Raw genomic sequence first — 18852 nt, forward strand, 5'->3', positions numbered from 1 at the left:
TTTCCTCGAGGTCTGAAAAGTAGGCTTCCGTTGCAGCGATTACCTTCTCATTCGACTCAAATTTCTGCCCGGCGAGTGACTTTTTCAAGTTTGGAAACAAAAAGAAGTCGCACGGGGCTAAATCTGGAAAATACAAACATCTAGCAGCTCCTGTTGTTTTGGCAGTGGCCTCTTGTACTGGTGTAAATATTAATTGATCGTGTTCTATTGGTGATTGTATTTTAGTATCAATCTCAACGCTTGATATTGGTAGGAACACATCTATAGTCGTCGTATTGATAGTCTGTGGTATCGCTCCCGTTCTTAGAGACATATCCCCTATATCTACTGTGCCACGTGGTAAGCTTGTAGACAAATTATTTTCTATTTGTATTAGAGAAGCTAGATTTAGTGATAGATCGTCTTCCATCTCCATTGCAGCGTAGAGATTTCTTTTAATAACTTTCGGTAGGTTTTTTTCAAAAAATGATTTTACCAATTCGTCTCTTTTTTCTTCCTACTCTGGTTCGTCTACGCCTAGTTTGGTATTAACAAATTCTTCCGCCGTATAATCACCTTGTAGATGCATATAGAATCTATTGGTACACTCCAATAGATTGCTATCTGTCAGCAATTCTAAATGTGTTAAGGCATCGTTAACCTTTAAACTAGATAAATTTTTTATCCAACTTTTCAATCTCTCATCGATTGATTCTTTCAAAATAGTTAGGTCGTAAATCGACCATTCCATTGTCATATTGTAGCCGCGAAAATTTTAATTTTATTATAATAAAAGAAAATCAATTTTCAAATTTTGTTCAAATGTAATATTATGAATCTATTTATTCGCATGATCACTAACTCAATTTGATTAATATTTTTATATAAAAATAGTCGTACAAAAACAGCAATTTTAAAATAAATGGAATATATCTTGATTGAAGTAACATGGTACAAAGTAAATGGTTTGATGATTTCTATTGTAAACATCTAAATATAATTTTCTACAAATAACATAACTAGCTTAAATTATCATGGTAAAAATCGAATAATTTGCATGATTACAATTGTAAATATTAATATGATTGAGATAGATAACCAAAAAGATCAAACAAGGGGATATTTCAACTTAAAACACTTTCTTGAGTTTATCCAAGTTTCCTAATGTCAAAGCTCTTTCCAATTCAATAGCATGAATGCAACTAGTTTTTGCTACATCTTCGACGAATGGACCAACTAATCTCTCTTAAATTTTATAATTACTTCTTGACAATACTGGTATTTCAAATGTGCTCAAAAACGTATTAGCTTCAGTATGACCAATGTCTGCTCGCATATCTCCTGTAAATAGTGATTTTCTTATAATATATAATTTATAAAGAGCATTTTGTAGTAGTAATTATTGCATAATTTTTATTATTACCTATAGGTAATTTTACATTCACCTCGAATACTATTTTGCCACTGTTAGAAATCTCAGTCAATGGTCCACTTTCTATTGACTTGATTTTTGCACATGCATCACATTTCACTCTGAAATAAAACCCCATTCCTTAAATTTTTTCTTCGATATTATTACTAATATTTAGTTCTTCATTGCAAATCATACAATACATTTGTTTAGATATATAGCTTAAATTAACATTCGTAATCCTTTGACCAAATATTGTGAGGTAATCTCCGTTGTTTGCTTTGTACACTCTTCCGTTAGTGCAATACATTTTCCTCTATTACTTTTACCATTTTCTGATCGCCTCAACATATGTTGTTCCTTCTTCTTTAACATAAATTTGCCTTTCCACTGGTGCCTTTCTAGAGGCATTGAACTTGAATTGAAAATAAATAATAATCACCTGTTCTGAATGTTTGTGTTGTATACGCTATTACAAGTACACGCCTTTACCAGCCGTGGCGATGTTGCCAAGTAACGACTACGTGTCGGTAATTAAGGTAACTACGCACGTCAGCGAGCACACTGTCTAACGTTCTTAAAAGACAGCATACAATATTGTATTAAAAAAGCCCAAATAAATAGAACCACACCAAAAAATAACAAGCAGATAAAACCATGTATAACTAGAGCAATACTTCTTTCGTGTAAAACTAAAGAAAAAGTCTACGAATATTAGCGTAATGACCAAATAACATAGATAAAAAGAAAATTATAAAAAGTATGTTAAACTTCTGGACAAATTTATGAACAAAGCTAAAAAGAATTTTGATAAAAAACTGATTGAACCATCTATAAATAATCCAAGTAGTCTATGGTCAATAATAAATAATAAATTGAGTAAAAATACAATGAAAATTAAAACTATTGATCATATAATTGATAACAACACAAAAATACCAGATATAAAAGAAATTTTTCTGTAATATAGGTAAGGATATAAGTACCGTATTTTCCGGTGTATACGACGCACCAGTGTATAAGACGCACCCCAAAATTTGAAGGCACATTTTGAGAAAAAATGAAAATTTTGATAAAAATTTAGTTTTGAGGAAAAAAATTCGTTTAATTTTAATAAAGCACGTCTTTTTTGTGAATTAAAGTTAATTACGGGATGATAAAAAAATATTGATATCTGTTAGCCGACGATGATTAGATACATTGCCGTTGCATATCTCTTACCACGGGGAGGTCGACAATCAAAAGAGACATTTTCTATTTTTTTTGTTTTTTATTGGTTTTTTTATTTTTTTTTTCGATTTTTGTTGTTTTTTAAATTTTTTTTTGCATTTTTTAAATATTTGTTGTTGTTTTTTTGTATTTATTTTTGATTTTGTTGTGTTTTATTTATTTTTGTTGTTTTTTTGATGAAATTTTTATCTTACAGAATCTAACAAATGAGACCGAAATTGATCAAGAACCAGAAGTGCTTTTTTCTTCAAGAAGCCGCCTTGTCTTCTACACCAGACTTTATGTATCCAAATTTTCTTACCACCTTCATCCATCCATCCTTTTGGGTATACATGCACTATTACACCTGTCGGTATTTTATCCTTAGGCATAGTTTCACGTTTAAAAATGATCATTGGAAGTAGCTTTACATCATCAGCACAGCAAGCAAGAACCACGGTGTAGTGGAATTGTTCATGACCACTTGTCTTTATCGTAATCGTTTTTTGTCCTTTTTTCAAAACACTTTTAGGTGACGGAACATCGAAGTTCATAGGTGTTTCATCCATATTTGCTTTCTGTCCGATTTCAAAACTCATTGCTTGTCTACGGTGAACTATATTCCGGTGAAAAGAGAGAATTTTGTCTTCGTACTATTTTGGCATTTTTTGACAAATTTTTGTTTTCACTCGTATAGCTAAACCATTGCGTTTCATGTAGCGGTGACATCATGAAGGACTTCCTTTAAAATCATTTATTTGACTTTTTAAAGCTACTTTTTGTGTATGTATGCGTATCATTTTCGTTGAAACAGCTAAGCCTTTGGAACGATTATCTTCAATCCATTGTTTAACTTCATCCTCTAATATAAGCCACTTGCTTTTTTACCACATTGCGCATGCTTTGATTTACTATATGCATTTTAATCAAATTACTCTTCTGCGAACGCCAAAGCCTTTTTTCCTTAGTTTTTTCCCTTCGGTGGTGGGCCGAAATGATCTTCGGCAGTTCTATTGCCATGTTCTTCAGCAAATTTGATCACATTCAATTTGTAGCCCGCTGTGTACGATTTTCGTTTGTTAGTTTCGCTCATATTGGAATTCAAGTCAGTCTCTTACTTCAAAAAACATTTTCAAAATTATATTGAAATAAACGATGCAACAAAAATACCGTTTTTATAAAAAATCTCGTATTAATTATCTAGTATATTATGCGACGTTTTTTGATCCCAAGTGGCATATAGGTAATAGGTATTTTTTATCATCCTCAGACATAAAGTACGTTTACTATATATTATTGAAATAATAAAGAACTTACCTATTAAATAAGTAATCACTCTGTCATTGGCTAGTTTTGAAAGATATTCATAGTTAGTGAGGGTTGTCTAATTGCTATTATTGCACGTTTTAGTTTGGTTAGTAGATTTGGGGTGTCTTACATTCGGTGTATAAGACGCAGGCTGGTTTTGGAGTCAGGTTTGACGGTAAAAAGGTGCGTCTTATACACCGGACAATACGGTAATAGAATTTCTGCCCCACATAATAACAATATTACTATGTCTACTATGAAGCCTGCTGGTTTATTTCTGTATTCAACAAATAATTATGATATTCATGAAATAATTAGTAGTATTAGGATCACTGCTCTTCATAATTTATATAAATGATATTTTGTGACGAGAGCAAGCAGTACGCTTGCTCCTCGTCTGCCCTCCTTCTCTCTCTCCCTCTTATCACTCGGCATGGCGACGTGGTCAGCGTTCGGCGCATATATTTATTGCGCCTAACCACTGGCCTTTATGTTTTTCCAGCCGCCGAAGATTGCCGAGCAAGGTTGAGAGCGCCCGAAGAAGCAAGAGCGCAGCGACTATGAGACAGAGAGAGACAGAGAGAGAGAGAGAGAGAGAGAGAGAAAGTTAGCGAGCATGCTAGAGTGCGCGTCTATGCACGCACTATGCAGGTTTGGGCCGGCGTGTGACGCGCGACCAATTAACGCTTTTGTCGCCCGCCGCCTAATGAGTGGGCTTGGTGGGAGAACCCGGCGAGAGCGCGAACGCTGACAATGCGTTAAGTCGCGTGAGGCAGTTCCCGGAAGAAAGTTAAGGAGAGAAGTTGGAAGTAGCAGCGCAATGAGAGAAGAAGAAGTACACGTGCAGCAGTGACTAGACCAGGGCGAGCCGAGGCAACGTGTGGCGGCAACACCTGCAGCAGGGCATTCAGTGTCGCCCTCGCCGCCATGCACGGCATGACTTCCAGTGGGTTCACCACGGGCTACGTCGAGGAAGACGTCCAGCCAGCGGCCAGGTCAACTCCCCGTTGCCGGCTCATCGCCAAGGACAAAGGTCAGGTTATCTCTCTCTCCCGATATTTCTCTCTCTCATGGTGATGCGCGGCCGCGTAGGAACGATAGGTAGCCAGGCGATCACTTGCCGGCTACGCTCATCGTAATGCGGTAGAGAGGTTTCGACGTATTCTTTCCTTTGTGAGGAGGCAAATAGCCAAGGCGATTTAGTCGCCGGGCCATTCGTCCTCCCGCGTTAGTTTAAGTTGTTCTGTATATGTGCGCGTGATGTAAACTTTATTGTAACCGATTTTGTATTTGTTTGTCTGAATAGATTTAAGTTGTATGTTCCAAGTAAGGAAAATTATTTATTCGTTCGACCTATCCTCTCGTTCCCCGATTGTTAAAGAGCGAAAGTGCCTCTCTTACTCTCCCCTTAATAAATTAGTGACGTCAGTGCCGAATAAGGCGCTGCCCCCGTTACAATTTGTAACGGTGAGATTCAGTCATCCCTCTTAAGATGGCTCGCGACTGTCCGTACAAATTATTTATTTGATAAAGGGGATTCGGGAAGCAAAAAAAAAACGTTCCCACGATTTAATAATGCCTCGAGCAAACGCATTCATCATACGCGAATTAACTACCACGGGATCAGGAGTGATTTCAGGTGTAATTATCACAGCAAAAATCGGAATAAATCAGCAACTTTAATAATAGTAAAATAACAAAATTTGTTTCGAATAATAAAATAATACCGCCGTTACATTAATTTTACAAGCGTAAACGCGCAGCGAATCGGCTGCAGGACTGCTCACCGAACCGCTATTTGTTTAGTCGAGGAAGATATAAAAGAAAAGATAAATATCAGAATACAAAATAGTGAAAACAACAACGCCCGAACAAAGTTAATAAATGAGTTCGTAGCTGGCAGAGCTGCCGGGCTACGTAGTACTCGATCGGCGCCTCGGAAAGAGAGAGAGAGAGAGAGAGAGAGAGAGAGAAACACAGTACCGACCTTGCCTCGCGCTGTTGATGTGTGTGGCTCCATTTTCCTTGACCTCGGCATGGGTTGAAAAATTCTGCGGCGATATAAAAATTCCTCTATTAAATGTATCCCTCGAGTTTCCAAATTCTTGTTAGTTAAGTTTTGATGGTATTGTTGTCGTTATTGATGTTGTTAATATTACTGCTGTTATTATTGTTAGTATTATTGCTGTTGTTATTTCTGTTAACGTTACTGACTTTGTTAATACTGTTACTGTTATCGCTGTTGATATTATTGTAGGTGTTGTTGCTGTCGTCCTGGAGTGTTTGTGTGTGTATTGACTGTGACTGATGAGTGTGTGTGTTCTGGCTGTGTCGTGCTCCGTCCAAACCAACAGAAAATGCCGCTCACCGCCAAGATAAGATGGCCGCACACGCGCACAAGCCCACATCACCTTGCCGGTCGCCCACGTGCACTAGTGCCGGCCTCGCTTCACTCGCGGTATCACATCTCACACACAAGAAACGTCACTGTTCCGCGAACCGGGCACGTATCATTGTTAAATTACGGCGATGGCGCGGGAACTCAACCAATAGAAAAAGCACGGCCGAAATCCAAAAGAAAAACTTGTGCGTGCGGCACACAGTGGGGAATGAAAACGGTCTTCGCTAAATTCAACTTTCAAGGCGAACCATATGTGGAAATTCGATGAATTTTTTTTTAAATAACTATTGAATGATTCTACAGAGATCTCTCGAACCCAAATATAGATATTGTTCTTTATCGTCTCTAACTGACTATGAAAGTAAATAAAAGCAGAAATTCGTGGCATAATTAATTTTTTTTTACGCTAAAACTAATAGTGATCGATCAAAATGTGGCTTAAAATCTCATCTTCTAACTTCATAGAATACGTGAAAATTTTTTTGACCCAAAATCTAACATGTATTTCTCTTAAAGGTCACTTGAAGGTCAATACTATTTTTTATGTCAAATTTGCGGCTCATTGGATTTCAAACATGCTAAATCACTAACTTAGAGTATAATGTATTCTTTTCTCAAAGTAACTGGAAGGTAGGTACTTTTTTCAATATCATTTGAAGGTCAATACTATTTTCTTCAATGCAACAAACCCACAAACCCCAACCCCCAAACTCCAAATCACAGACCACAAATCCACAAACCCTCACAAACCCTAACTCTAGGAATCCCAAATCTAAAAACCTTAACGAATAATTCACAAACTTTGGGGTTAGTAGGTTTAACCCACAAATTGTAGGGCTTGCGGATTTGAGATTTGCGGATTTGAGGTTTATGGGTCAAAGAAAATCATTTCCTGCACACCAAATTAGTCATGTCGTATATTTCCAATTCGAAGAATAGTCGTTTAATCGTAACAAATAGTATTGACCTTCAAATGATATTGAAAAAAGTACCTACCTTCCAGTTACTTTGAGAAAAGAATACATTATACTCTAAGTTAGTGATTTAGCATGTTTGAAATCCAATGAGCTGCAAATTTGACATAAAAAATAGTATTGACCTTCAAGTGACCTTTAAAAGAAATACATGTTAGATTTTGGGTCAAAAAAATTTTCACGTATTCTATGAAGTTAGAAGATGAGATTTTAAGCCACATTTTGATCGATCACTATTAGTTTTAGCGTAAAAAAAAATTAATTATGCCACGAATTTCTGCTTTTATTTACTTTCATAGTCAGTTAGAGACGATAAAAAACAATATCTATATTTGGGTTCGAGAGATCTCTGCAGAATCATTCAATAGTTATTTAAAAAAAAATTCATCGAATTTCCACATATGGTTCGCCTTGAAAGTTGAATTTAGTGAAGACCGTTTTCAATCCCCACTGTGCGGCAGTCTACTACGCTATCCCGCTGCTACTGCTGCTTTTTTCTCTCTCTCTCTCTGCCAGTAAGATGCGCGCGCAGGTCTGCCGGCGACTCGCTGGCTCTCTCCGATTTTTCGTCTCTCTCCCTCTCACTGCCATCTACTCGTCAACTCCCTCCAATCGCCGTCGCCGCTGTCGCACCTCAAGAAAGGGAGCAAAAGAGATAGCTGATGAGAATGTGTTCAACTAGCGCATACTCTCAGCTTGGCAAGGCGCACGGGCATTGGTAAGAGCTCGACGGAGAGCAACGGCTGAGCCGTGATTCTCCGTTACATATTTTATAAGCCTTGCCTGATATTACGATTCTCTCTTTTGCTAATGATACGGCAGTCATCTCAACTGGTAAAAATTGGAAAGAAACAAAATCATATATTGACAATCAATTGGATATAGTGGGAAAATGGTTAGCCCTTAATAAGCTGTCACTCAATATTTATACAACAGCTTATATTGAATTCGGTAACTACTGTAACAGCATACCTAAAAATCTAGAAATAAAAATACAAGGTATGACAATACATAGAACTAAATATATTAAATATCTAGGAGTGATTTTTTGATAGCAACATAAAATAAGAACTTCATTTAAAAAATATCAACAAAAGAACCAAATAATTAAATTTTGTCTTTTACAAATTATCAAGAATAATGAATTCCGACATACTAAGGATTTTTTATTATGCACTACTTCATAGCATTTGCTCCTATGGGATAATTGCATGGGAAGTAGCTTATTCAGGATAAAGTAAAAGATTACAGAACCTACAAACTAGATTATTGAGAATAGATAACCACAACCATTTCATAACCGAAAAACAGTCATTACATTTTCGAAATTTGTATTATTAAAATTTTCGTTTGGATCTGCTTGGAGATTTTTCAGAACGCCTCATTTTTGAATACAGTTTCCATTAGCGACAATGATATCAGTTTTCGTTTTACTAGGACTCCCCAAGCATATATAGGAAATATAATAATGATACTTAATAGATATTGAAAACCTCTGTTCTCTCTCAAATAGTCTTGCATTTCTACAATATTTGCTTACCATTTATCATCTATTCCACGTATATTGATTTTTCAACGGGGATAATTACGACTTGTTGGTTGGTATGAAAATATATTTGTTCCTCTACCATTTTATGATGTGCCACTTTCCATTTCATTTTTTCCACTATGTTACTATATTGACTATTGTTTTATAAAACCTGCAAAGTGTTAATGTCCTTTTCTAATTTAGTAGTTATAGTCTTGGTCTGTAAAATTTCAGACTGGTGTCATTGACTTAAAAAGTCAAAATTCACTGCGTCGGAGGATTTGTGACGAAAGCAAGTAGTATGCTTGCTCTCAGTCTGCATCTCTCCCTCCTCTCCTCGACAAGGCGCGGTGGTTAACGTTGGGCGTATTTAAGAATCTCCTAACACTTGGCCTTTTTGTTTTCAGTGCCGAGGACTGATCAACGGAGCCGAAGTTGAGAATCGCGGAGAGAGAGAGAAAGAGAGAGAGAGCGAGAGAGAGAGTGACCGTTTGGCCTATGCAGGTTTAGGCAGGTGTACGACGCGTGACCGATAAGCGGCGCGTCTCGTGCCGCCTAAGAAATAAGTTAGAAATAAAAATGAGCGCCAGCGAGCGGCCGCGAGAAGGCCAGCCCTAAAAGAAGCGTGTGGGCGAATAGAAGAGTTTTAGCAGTCAGCCTGTATAAGAGAGAGCAAGTGGAAGAAAGAGAGGCCCAAAGTTGATGGCTTGAGCTGAACATCACCGGCAACTTCCAGTCCAACACCACCGGTAACAGCCAGCTCGACCTCGTTTTCGGCAACCAGCTCCAGCTTCTTGCGGCGACATCCTGCTGAACGTCAAGAGGCAGGATAGCAGCCTTACAAGCGACAGCTCTTCCAGGACAACAACCTCGCCAACAGCAGCTTTTCTCTAAGAGGCGAGCGGTTTCCGGCCAGATCAGATTTCTTTGTTTTTTGAATCTCTCTCTCTCTCCCTCTGATTTTACGACGATAGGTGTGCGTTTAAGTAGTTAGCAAGGCGTTAACGTGCCGGCTATCTCATGGTTTAAGGTAGTCTCACGTTAATTATAATTAGTATTAATTCGGTGAACTGTCCAGGCATTCACCTGCCGGGTAGTTCCTCAGTTTCTTCGCGCGTCACAAAGAAATATTATCACAGTTATTTATAATAGGTTAAGAATATCGTTTTGATTGTTATAGAGCATATAGAAATATTTGTGATAAGTTTAAGTTATCTCGTTGTTTAATATGGATAAGAGTAGAGATTAGGTTAAGCTATAGCGCGAATGTGATTCTGTTGTTAATTATAAGATTGCGGGTTTATTAAGATATAGATACTGAGTTGATTATTTCATGACTTTTTTTTCTCTTTCTCTCCTCGGTTGCCATGAGTGAAAGCGCCTCACTTAACCAGGTAATAAATAGTTAGTGGTTACGGTTGATTTTGTCACAGATTAAATAGGATATACAATGTTATTAATTATTAGAACTATTTGAACTGCTTGTTTTTGTTGCTTTCAAGTACAATAATTTTCCAAACAGAATTATTTGTGCATGGAGATTCAGAAGAAAAAAAATAATATAGAACATAACACAGAAATGAACTATAAGCTTTAAGTATATTTGATTGTATGAATGACCTAAATTAATATTGAAATCTTGAATAAAAAGCATGAGTGTATGTGTCGAAAGTTTGTTGGCCAATATCAAGATTTCTCAAAAAACGGTAATCCATTTTATTGATAACAAAAGAAGTATATTTGAAACGACTGTAGAGAAAATAGTTATATTTATATTGTTGGATTTCGAATATCTCGCCCGCTTTCGCTTATTATTGGCGAATGTTTTTCTTTTTCAATTGGTGGAACTGTGGTTTTCGATATGGGACAAAAAAACGCTGATGTGGTTGTTTTAACCTCAAGGACTCGGATAAACCCATTTGAATTTGATTTAACTGTGATGATGCGTCCAAGAGATTATTTATTCAGAGGAATTATTTCAAAACGGACAAGATATACGTCTCCAACCTTACCATTGACTGTAGTACTTTGAGACTATGGTTTCTGCTGTAGTTCATGTAGATTCTTTGAGGGCAATCTTGACCAAAAATCTTCAGTTATTTGTTTTAAAAGTTGATAGCAAGAAAATCGATTAGTTGAAATGTCCCGAGTTGACGGCATTGGAACTGTGCAAAAAGGTTATGCAAGTAGAAATCGACTAGGAATCAGAACTGCAAAATTAGTAGGATCATTACGTAGTCTAAAGATCGGTCTTAAATTTAGGTATGCTTCCATTCGCGATAGAGTTATTGTCATTTCTTGGAAAGTTAATAGTGTATCACCGACGATTTGTTTCAAATGATACTTTACTGATTTAACCATTTATTCCCAGATACCTACAAAATAAGTAGAAACAGGTGGATTGAAACGCCCCTCAGTACCGTTGTTAGCAAGATGATCAGCTATTTTGTTAATCTCAGCTTTAGCCTTCACGAATAGTTTTCGAAGTTCATGATCGGCTCCAACAAAATTTGTTCTGCAATCGTTAGAGAGACTAGTGCAATTGCCTTGACATTTAATGAATTGATCGAAAAAGTTTATAAATTCTATTATAGAATAGTCGAAAACAACGTCGAGATATACAGCACGAGTAAGCATACATACGAAAACTGTATACCTTTTATATAAATGCAGACCTCGGATTTTTGAGAATTTTAAATTTACACGTCCTGCATAGTCGCCTCCTGCATGATAAATTGCTTTGTTAGATTCTTATGCACAGCATGAAGTAGATTTCCCATGACTTAAGTTTCAACTGAATTAGATGTCGACGACATTTTATACATTTTAAAATAACATTTTTTACTAACTTTTGGTTGTTCAAAATAAAAAATTTCTATCTAACGTAATTCAGTATAAATTGACTTCCTCCATGTAACATTTTCGTGTGTGCATCTATAATAATTATAAAATAAAGATATGATTGTGACGGCAAAATTAACGGATGAATTTCATAAGGAAGATGAAACGTTTCTTTGAAGAAATGAGTATTGCAGTCTTCCACTTACATGTATGAGACCTGTAAAGTTTATAAAAGGGTTCAGGCAAATTAATAGCTATTTTTAGAATTTGGAACATTTCGAGTAAGTAAACTAGTGAGGCCACCGATCAGGGAGGCCTCAGATCAAGGGGGGCCACAGATCAGTGATCTGAAGTGCATGATCTATCAGACCAGCAATCTTGGATCACGCGTGAGAGCCCCCGCCGCCACCCCCCTCTCCTCCCCAGATCTAAAGCGTATAGATTATCTGATCAGCAAAGTTAAATCATGCGCAAGAGTCCCCGCCCCTCCCCCCGCCCGTCCAATAGGAAATGCATTTTAAATATAAAAATTTATTTATGTTTAATTGAATTTAATTAATTTATACAATTTATTTATGTGTATACAGTGTAATGCAGATTTAGCTCAGTTAAAAATATGAGCAGACACCACGGAGAATTTATCTCGCGTCCTATGGATAGATAGACCGTAGCTTCTAGCAACTAAGCCACGTCTGCTTTTAGCTCTTGATAGCTCTTATTGCGTACATTAGATACACAACCAAAAAGCGATTAGAACGGCCCCTCTCCTCTCGCTCTGAGTTCATCCGTATGTGTGCACGTGTTTTGTGATCACACGTTATCATTTATACACACACATACACACATACACACACACACATGCATATATTGTATACACAATTAATCACAATGTCCATATGTATACATACATGAATCCATATTTTCATAGCATCTTTGAGCATGTCTGCTCTTCATACTTGAAATCACCATAGTCCCATTCTAATCCATGGTAGTAAAATTCCATCCATAGATTATGACGCCTAAATTTTTCAGTTAGTGTTCGCCATAGAAACGGAGGTTTGAATAATCGTACGAATGGTTCTTCGTCGCAGTTAAGCGGAAGTATCGCTAGCTGCTTTAAGGCATACATTTTGCCAGGCATCATGAAACCTTGCATATCCACTACGTACTCCATTCTGGCTGCTAGTGAGCTGCTTAAAGGAAGAGTGATCTCTTTAATACAACGATCTCCATTCTATTAATAAGTTTATTCACAAATGATAAAATTTTTAATAATGGAAAGAAGGGAAATAGTAAGAGAAGGAAATTCACTTAATTTTAATTATATTCAGCAATTTCGTCAGCACATTTGCTGACCTCTTCAGGATGATTTCTCTCGTAGTCAAATTATTATAGGCTAAAACGAAGAGCTCGTAGCCAGTCACGTTACAATACAGTGACTGTAACGAAACCTTGCTGAATATAATTAAAATTAAGTAAATTTCCAGCTCTGACTATTTCCCTTCTTTCCATTATTACTAATTTTATCATTTAAGAAAACTATAAGGGAATCAAGACAGTACGTTACGTATTAAGTTTCTTCACATCCTCACTTACTGGATTACATTGAACAATGCTATCATGTAAAATGAGACAATACGCTGAAGTTCCTTCAGAAATAATTTCCCTTGTTTCAAACTTCAACATACATCCACTCCAGAGTTCTTCAATGTCTCATTTTGTTTAGAGCAATCAATGACAATGAGTGGTACTTGTTTTAAGAAGGTAGATTTTTTTAGCATCGGTTGAGAGTCTTTACTGTAGTACGCTTTCTGAAAATTGGCATATACGAGGTATGTTCAAAAAGTAAGGTGACTTTTCAAATTTTACGGGCAACGTACTTTCGATTATCGATTTTTTTGTTTTGTTATGTTGGTACACTCTTCCCGAACATTTGCACCAAGTTTCAAGTGTATAGCATTTTTTGTTTGGTTGTGAGAGGCGTAAAGGTTATAAGTGTTTTGCGTGCTCGGCGATTTCTTGCTATCGAAAAATATGGATCAAAGGATTTGCATCAAATTTTGTGTAAAAATAAAATCAAGTGCTCCGAAACACTTGAAATGTTGACGGTGGCATACGGTGAAACTGTTCTGAGTAAAAAAAATGTTTACAAGTGGTACAAACTCTTCCAAGATGGCCGGGAAGATGCCAACGACGAGCCTCGCTCTGGACGCCCAAGCAAGTCAACAACTGATGAAAACGTTCAAGCAGTGAAGAAAATTATTCTGGAAAATCGTCGAATCACTGTCAGAGAAGTTGCTGAGGTTGGTATAACGCTTGGCTCGTGCCATGAAATTTTTTCTAACGTTTTGGGCATGAGACGTGTGTCAGCGAAGTTTGTTCCGAAATTGCTAAATTTTGACCAAAAGAACCGTCGCATGAGCATCGCTCAAGAATTGTTGAATGACGTCAACGACGATCCAGATTTACTCAAAAGGGTCATAACTGGTGACGAATCATGGGTATATGGTTATGATATAGAAACCAAAGTCCAATCGTCCCAATGGAAGAACCCAGATGAGCCAAGACCGAAAAAAGCACGCCAAGTTCGATCAAATGTCAAAGTTTTGCTCACTGTTTTCTTCGATTACCATGGCGTGGTGCATCAGGAGTTCTTACCATATGAACGTACGGTCAATAAACAGTATTATCTTGAAGTTATGCGCCGTTTGCGAGAAGCAATACGAAGAAAACGCCCAGAATTGTGGAAAAACAATTTATGGCTTTTGCATCACGATAATATTCTGCTCACTCATCTTTGCTTGTGAGAGATTTTTTGGCCAAAAACAACACCACAATCATGCCTCGGCCACCATGTTCACTCGATTTGGCCCCATGTGACTTTTTCTTGTTCCCAAAACTAAAGAGACCTATGAAAGGACGGAGGTTTGCAACGATTGAAGAGATAAAGACTGCATCGCTGGAAGAGCTCATGGCTATACCGAAAAGTGCTTATGAGAATTGCTTTGATGATTGGAAAAACCGTTGGCATAAGTGTATTGTATCTGAGGGGGATTATTTTGAAGGGGACAACATAAATATTGATAAATAAATAAATATTTTTTCTTAAAAATACAAAGTCACGTTACTTTTTGTAACGGTCCTATTTATGAGCTATTTATTAAATCACTGAATTACTGCAACTAGTCTAACGTATCTATTTGTTTATTCAAATCAATACATCAAGCGGCGCTACCTCACTGTTTACGCGATTGTGTATACAAATAAGAGTCGAATCAAAATAAACAGCGTGACGTTACAAAGTAATAGATATAGATATAATGATTTTGGATATTAAGAAAAATATATTAATTAGAGATAATTTTAATATAACAAAGTATTTATTATATAAATTTAAGTACGTAGATTCAGAATATAATAACACAAATTGCATTTAATTATGAAATAATAATGAATTTTAATATGCAAAATTTATTTATTTATTACGCTAACAACATGAATTATTAGAAAAATGTAAATATGCAAAGTGAATAAGTATAGAACATGAGTAAGAATTGGTTTCATTAATAACAGCTGAATAATAACTGTTATTAGTAAATAAACAATTAATAATTTATTTAAACAATAAGATGTATATAGAACGAAAGTATTAATTTTATACTTGGAAATGATATTTATATAAAGATAAGTTATATAAAAATTTATTAATTTTCTATTGTAAATATTGTAAGATCACGTTGATTACCCTTATTAGTTAATAACTTTTGACAACATTATTTACGATAATTAATTGTATATTATACAAAATCAACGAATAACACATTTTGTAAAGTTTACATATGTAAAAAGCTTAATATTAATGATTATTCACGTGTAAATTAAGAAAACTCATTACTCAAAATTCGCGAATGTATCTCGAATCTTCGATGACATCTCTCCTGCAAAAATAAGCGGGAAAATCTGTATATAAATAGGCTCACCTTTGCACAGGCTAACATTCACTTCTAGCCTTGCAAGGTGAGCGCATGAGTCTGAATAAACTTGGCTAATATCTAAGTTCTTTCTCTCATTGTGATTAACTGAGCAAGACTGTTCCTTCCTTATAATTCGAGCTCGACTTATAGAACATCTCGCGCTATAAGAAACTTGGGCCGAATTATATCCTATCCAAGAAAGACTTTAGCTCTACTTATGGGACAATTCGCACCATAAGAAACTAGGGCATTGTCTGACTTTCTTTGAAACATTGTACTTATTTATATATATTTGATTTATTTATTATTGTTAGAATACATTTGATTTATCTATTTATTTTATTGACAGGTAGAGTAAAATTATTGAAAACAAATTTTACTCATTAGCTAGACACGAGAGTTCGAATTATTATTATTATTTATAAGTGATACGAACATCACATTTTTGAACACACCTCGTATGTCGTATAACATTGCAAACTGATGCTTATTTATGTCAATATTAAGATTACCGTACAGATAACATTGAAAGTTGAGGAAAAGTTATAATCTTATAATGAGAATAATAAGTATAGAACTATTATTCTCATCTAAGTTCTATCTTATAAGTTAGAAACTTATAATGAGCCAAGGATTCATCAAAGACAACAGGTGACTGTATTTCTAGAACGTTGTCCATTATTTCGTTAAAAGCAGCAAAAAATAATGCAAGTTACTTTCCATCAGAAATTACTATTAAGCCGAAACTTTCTAGGAAATTTATGCTTTGATATGTCAATCCTTTCACTTTTTCGATAATGTTTGACACTCAGAATTCGCCGTGTTGCCGCTTTAATTTCTATCAACGACGGATGGTTAGTTAGTATATTTTACTGCTTATAACCATCACTACTATATAAATTGTAAACGATTCCCATCACGTACTTTTCAGGTGTAATCTAATTGTTATCACTTCACCTCGAAAGTTTATTAAATTTTCGTCTTGGTCAACGATGCGTAATTTTAAATTATCTATACACTTTACCGTATCTGGGAGATAAATCACATTTGAAGGAACTTCGATAATGTTATATTCAGTTGATACTGCAGGAAAAAATTCATGAATATCGTGAACCTTACTGCCATTCATATATGCACCAGAGGTAATGTTACATTCGACTTTCAGAGCATTTGCTTTGAGAATTTTTACTGCAAGATCTAAATGGTTGGAGTAGTTTTTTTCTAGTTTACGCTGTGCAAATCCCGGTACTCGACTAATGGAATCTTGCAAATGGAAATCGATATCTTCCGCACTTTCAATTACACAACGTAAAGTATTATTGTTCGGTTTCAGACTCACTGTTATTTCAGGCTCTAAGGTTTTACGAAAAAATTTATCTATATCTTCCATTTCATAACTGCCTACAAATAAAATTACAGGTGGTTTATCGTCAACGTAAAATTTATTGTTATTTATATCCATATTGGGTATAGAGTAGAATGTCAGAAATTTTACTAAACCCAAAACATATCTTTTATTTACTGATAGTTCAATGGGTTGAATATATTGCGCTTCTAGTAGAGAAGAATTACCAGAGAGAGTAAAAGTGAATGATACTTCCATGACTATTTAAATACGAGTGATAACTTTTTACAGTGTCTCTATTTATATAGTCCCACAGAAAAACTGCAAACAAAAATGACCACAAATATAGTATCGAGATTTTGATATCTGTTTCGATTGTAATTGGCCTCATCTACTCTGAAATTAGATCAAATGGAGGTCTAAGTTCTCCAAAACTATCAAAATATGTGACGTTCTTTCCAATTTTTCGATAAGCAACTCAGTGTGTGCCTATTCCGTTAACGTCATCGAGGTTAATTATAACTGATTCTTGATAATGTTGTCCAGACTTTGGTGAGTCATTTCTCATAAACACTCCTCGGAAATTTTGTATACTTAAAATTTTGGCATGCTTCATTAAGTCGATGTTTGTGTGAGCTTTATCGGGTATATTTAGTTAAAAATATTTTTTTTAAAGCTGATCCCAAGTAAGGTTTGAGGTATAGTCCATAGTCTGTTTTATATGATTTAAGATACATCCGTTTACCTAGTGCAATGGCCTCCATCGTTTCGTTGTGTCTTTTACTTTCTTTTGATTGTCGTTTTACAAACTTTGCATCATTTACAGCTTTTACGTTTCCAGCAGCTCCACCAGCTAGAGCACCATTTGCGCTTAGACCAGCAAAAAAAGGAATGACAAAGGGTTAAGCTCCACCCATCTTCTTGGAAATTGGCAGAATTCGTGGAGTTTTGATGTTAGTTTTTTCACCAAGCTTTTTAATGGCTGCTCGAGCTCTTTTTAGAGTAGTAATGTTCGTTCGAGCACATTTATTTTTTGGCCATTTAAAATTAGCAGCTTTGATTATGTTTTTCAAGACTATTAACTTTTGATATTTTTTTTGCCGATCTTTTTACTTGAGTTTTTTTTGTCTGTTTTTATTCTTGAGTCCCATACCGAATTTATATTTTAATTTCATGGCGTTAGCTACAGCGTAAGCAGCTGCTTTTTCACCAATGCTAAAATTTTTATCGAATTCTCACTTCCAAGCTTTCTCAGTTAAAATTTTGTCTGCGATATTTCTATACCATACACTTCCTCGATTTTTTTAATAAGCTATATCATGCTCTCTATAAGCTGCGTCAAGAAGATTGATGCCTGGAACACCTCGAGCAATTCGTTCCTGCAATTTAGTTCCCGGACCACAATACTGGTAACCTGGAATATGAAGTTCAAAAGGAAGCTTATTAATGACTTTGTTGACTAATACTCCTCTTTTCTTCACTCTTTGATATTTGTATGTGATCATCATTCTATGAAGTCCAACAGACGACTAACTTTAAAAACTATAAAAGTGAATACATATATTGCCATTGGATCAGTTACTGTTTGAACATTGTCTCGTGAGCATGGATTTTAAAGATCAAATCTTAAAACTTCCTGTCGAAAATTTCGACATCATCGTATGGGAAGATAAACTACCAAAACGTCACGGGGATTTACTTTCACACAGTATTAGAGCAATTTTTTGTGGTCCATCTAATTGTGGTAATTGTGACAAATAGTCTTTTGGCGTTAATTACTCATACCATGGCGTTAAATTCCAAAACGTTTACTCGAAATCTATCAATCAACAAAAATCAAAATTACTGGGAGAGATGCTGAAGCTTATAGACGGAGTGAAGT

The 18852-nt window shown here is 35.7% G+C and overlaps 1 protein-coding gene across 1 annotated transcript in view; it reads left to right on the top strand.

Annotated features, from left to right (window-relative positions):
- The window catches only part of LOC131673221 (nitric oxide synthase-like), a 1857253-nt gene that overhangs the window by 1219138 nt on the left and 619263 nt on the right, over positions 1 to 18852 (top strand). The window lies entirely within an intron of this gene.

This window comes from Phymastichus coffea, unplaced genomic scaffold (assembly GCF_024137745.1).
Source record: "Phymastichus coffea isolate CEN01 unplaced genomic scaffold, Cenicafe_Pcof_1.1 PCOF00013, whole genome shotgun sequence".
Lineage (NCBI taxonomy): Eukaryota > Metazoa > Arthropoda > Insecta > Hymenoptera > Eulophidae > Phymastichus > Phymastichus coffea.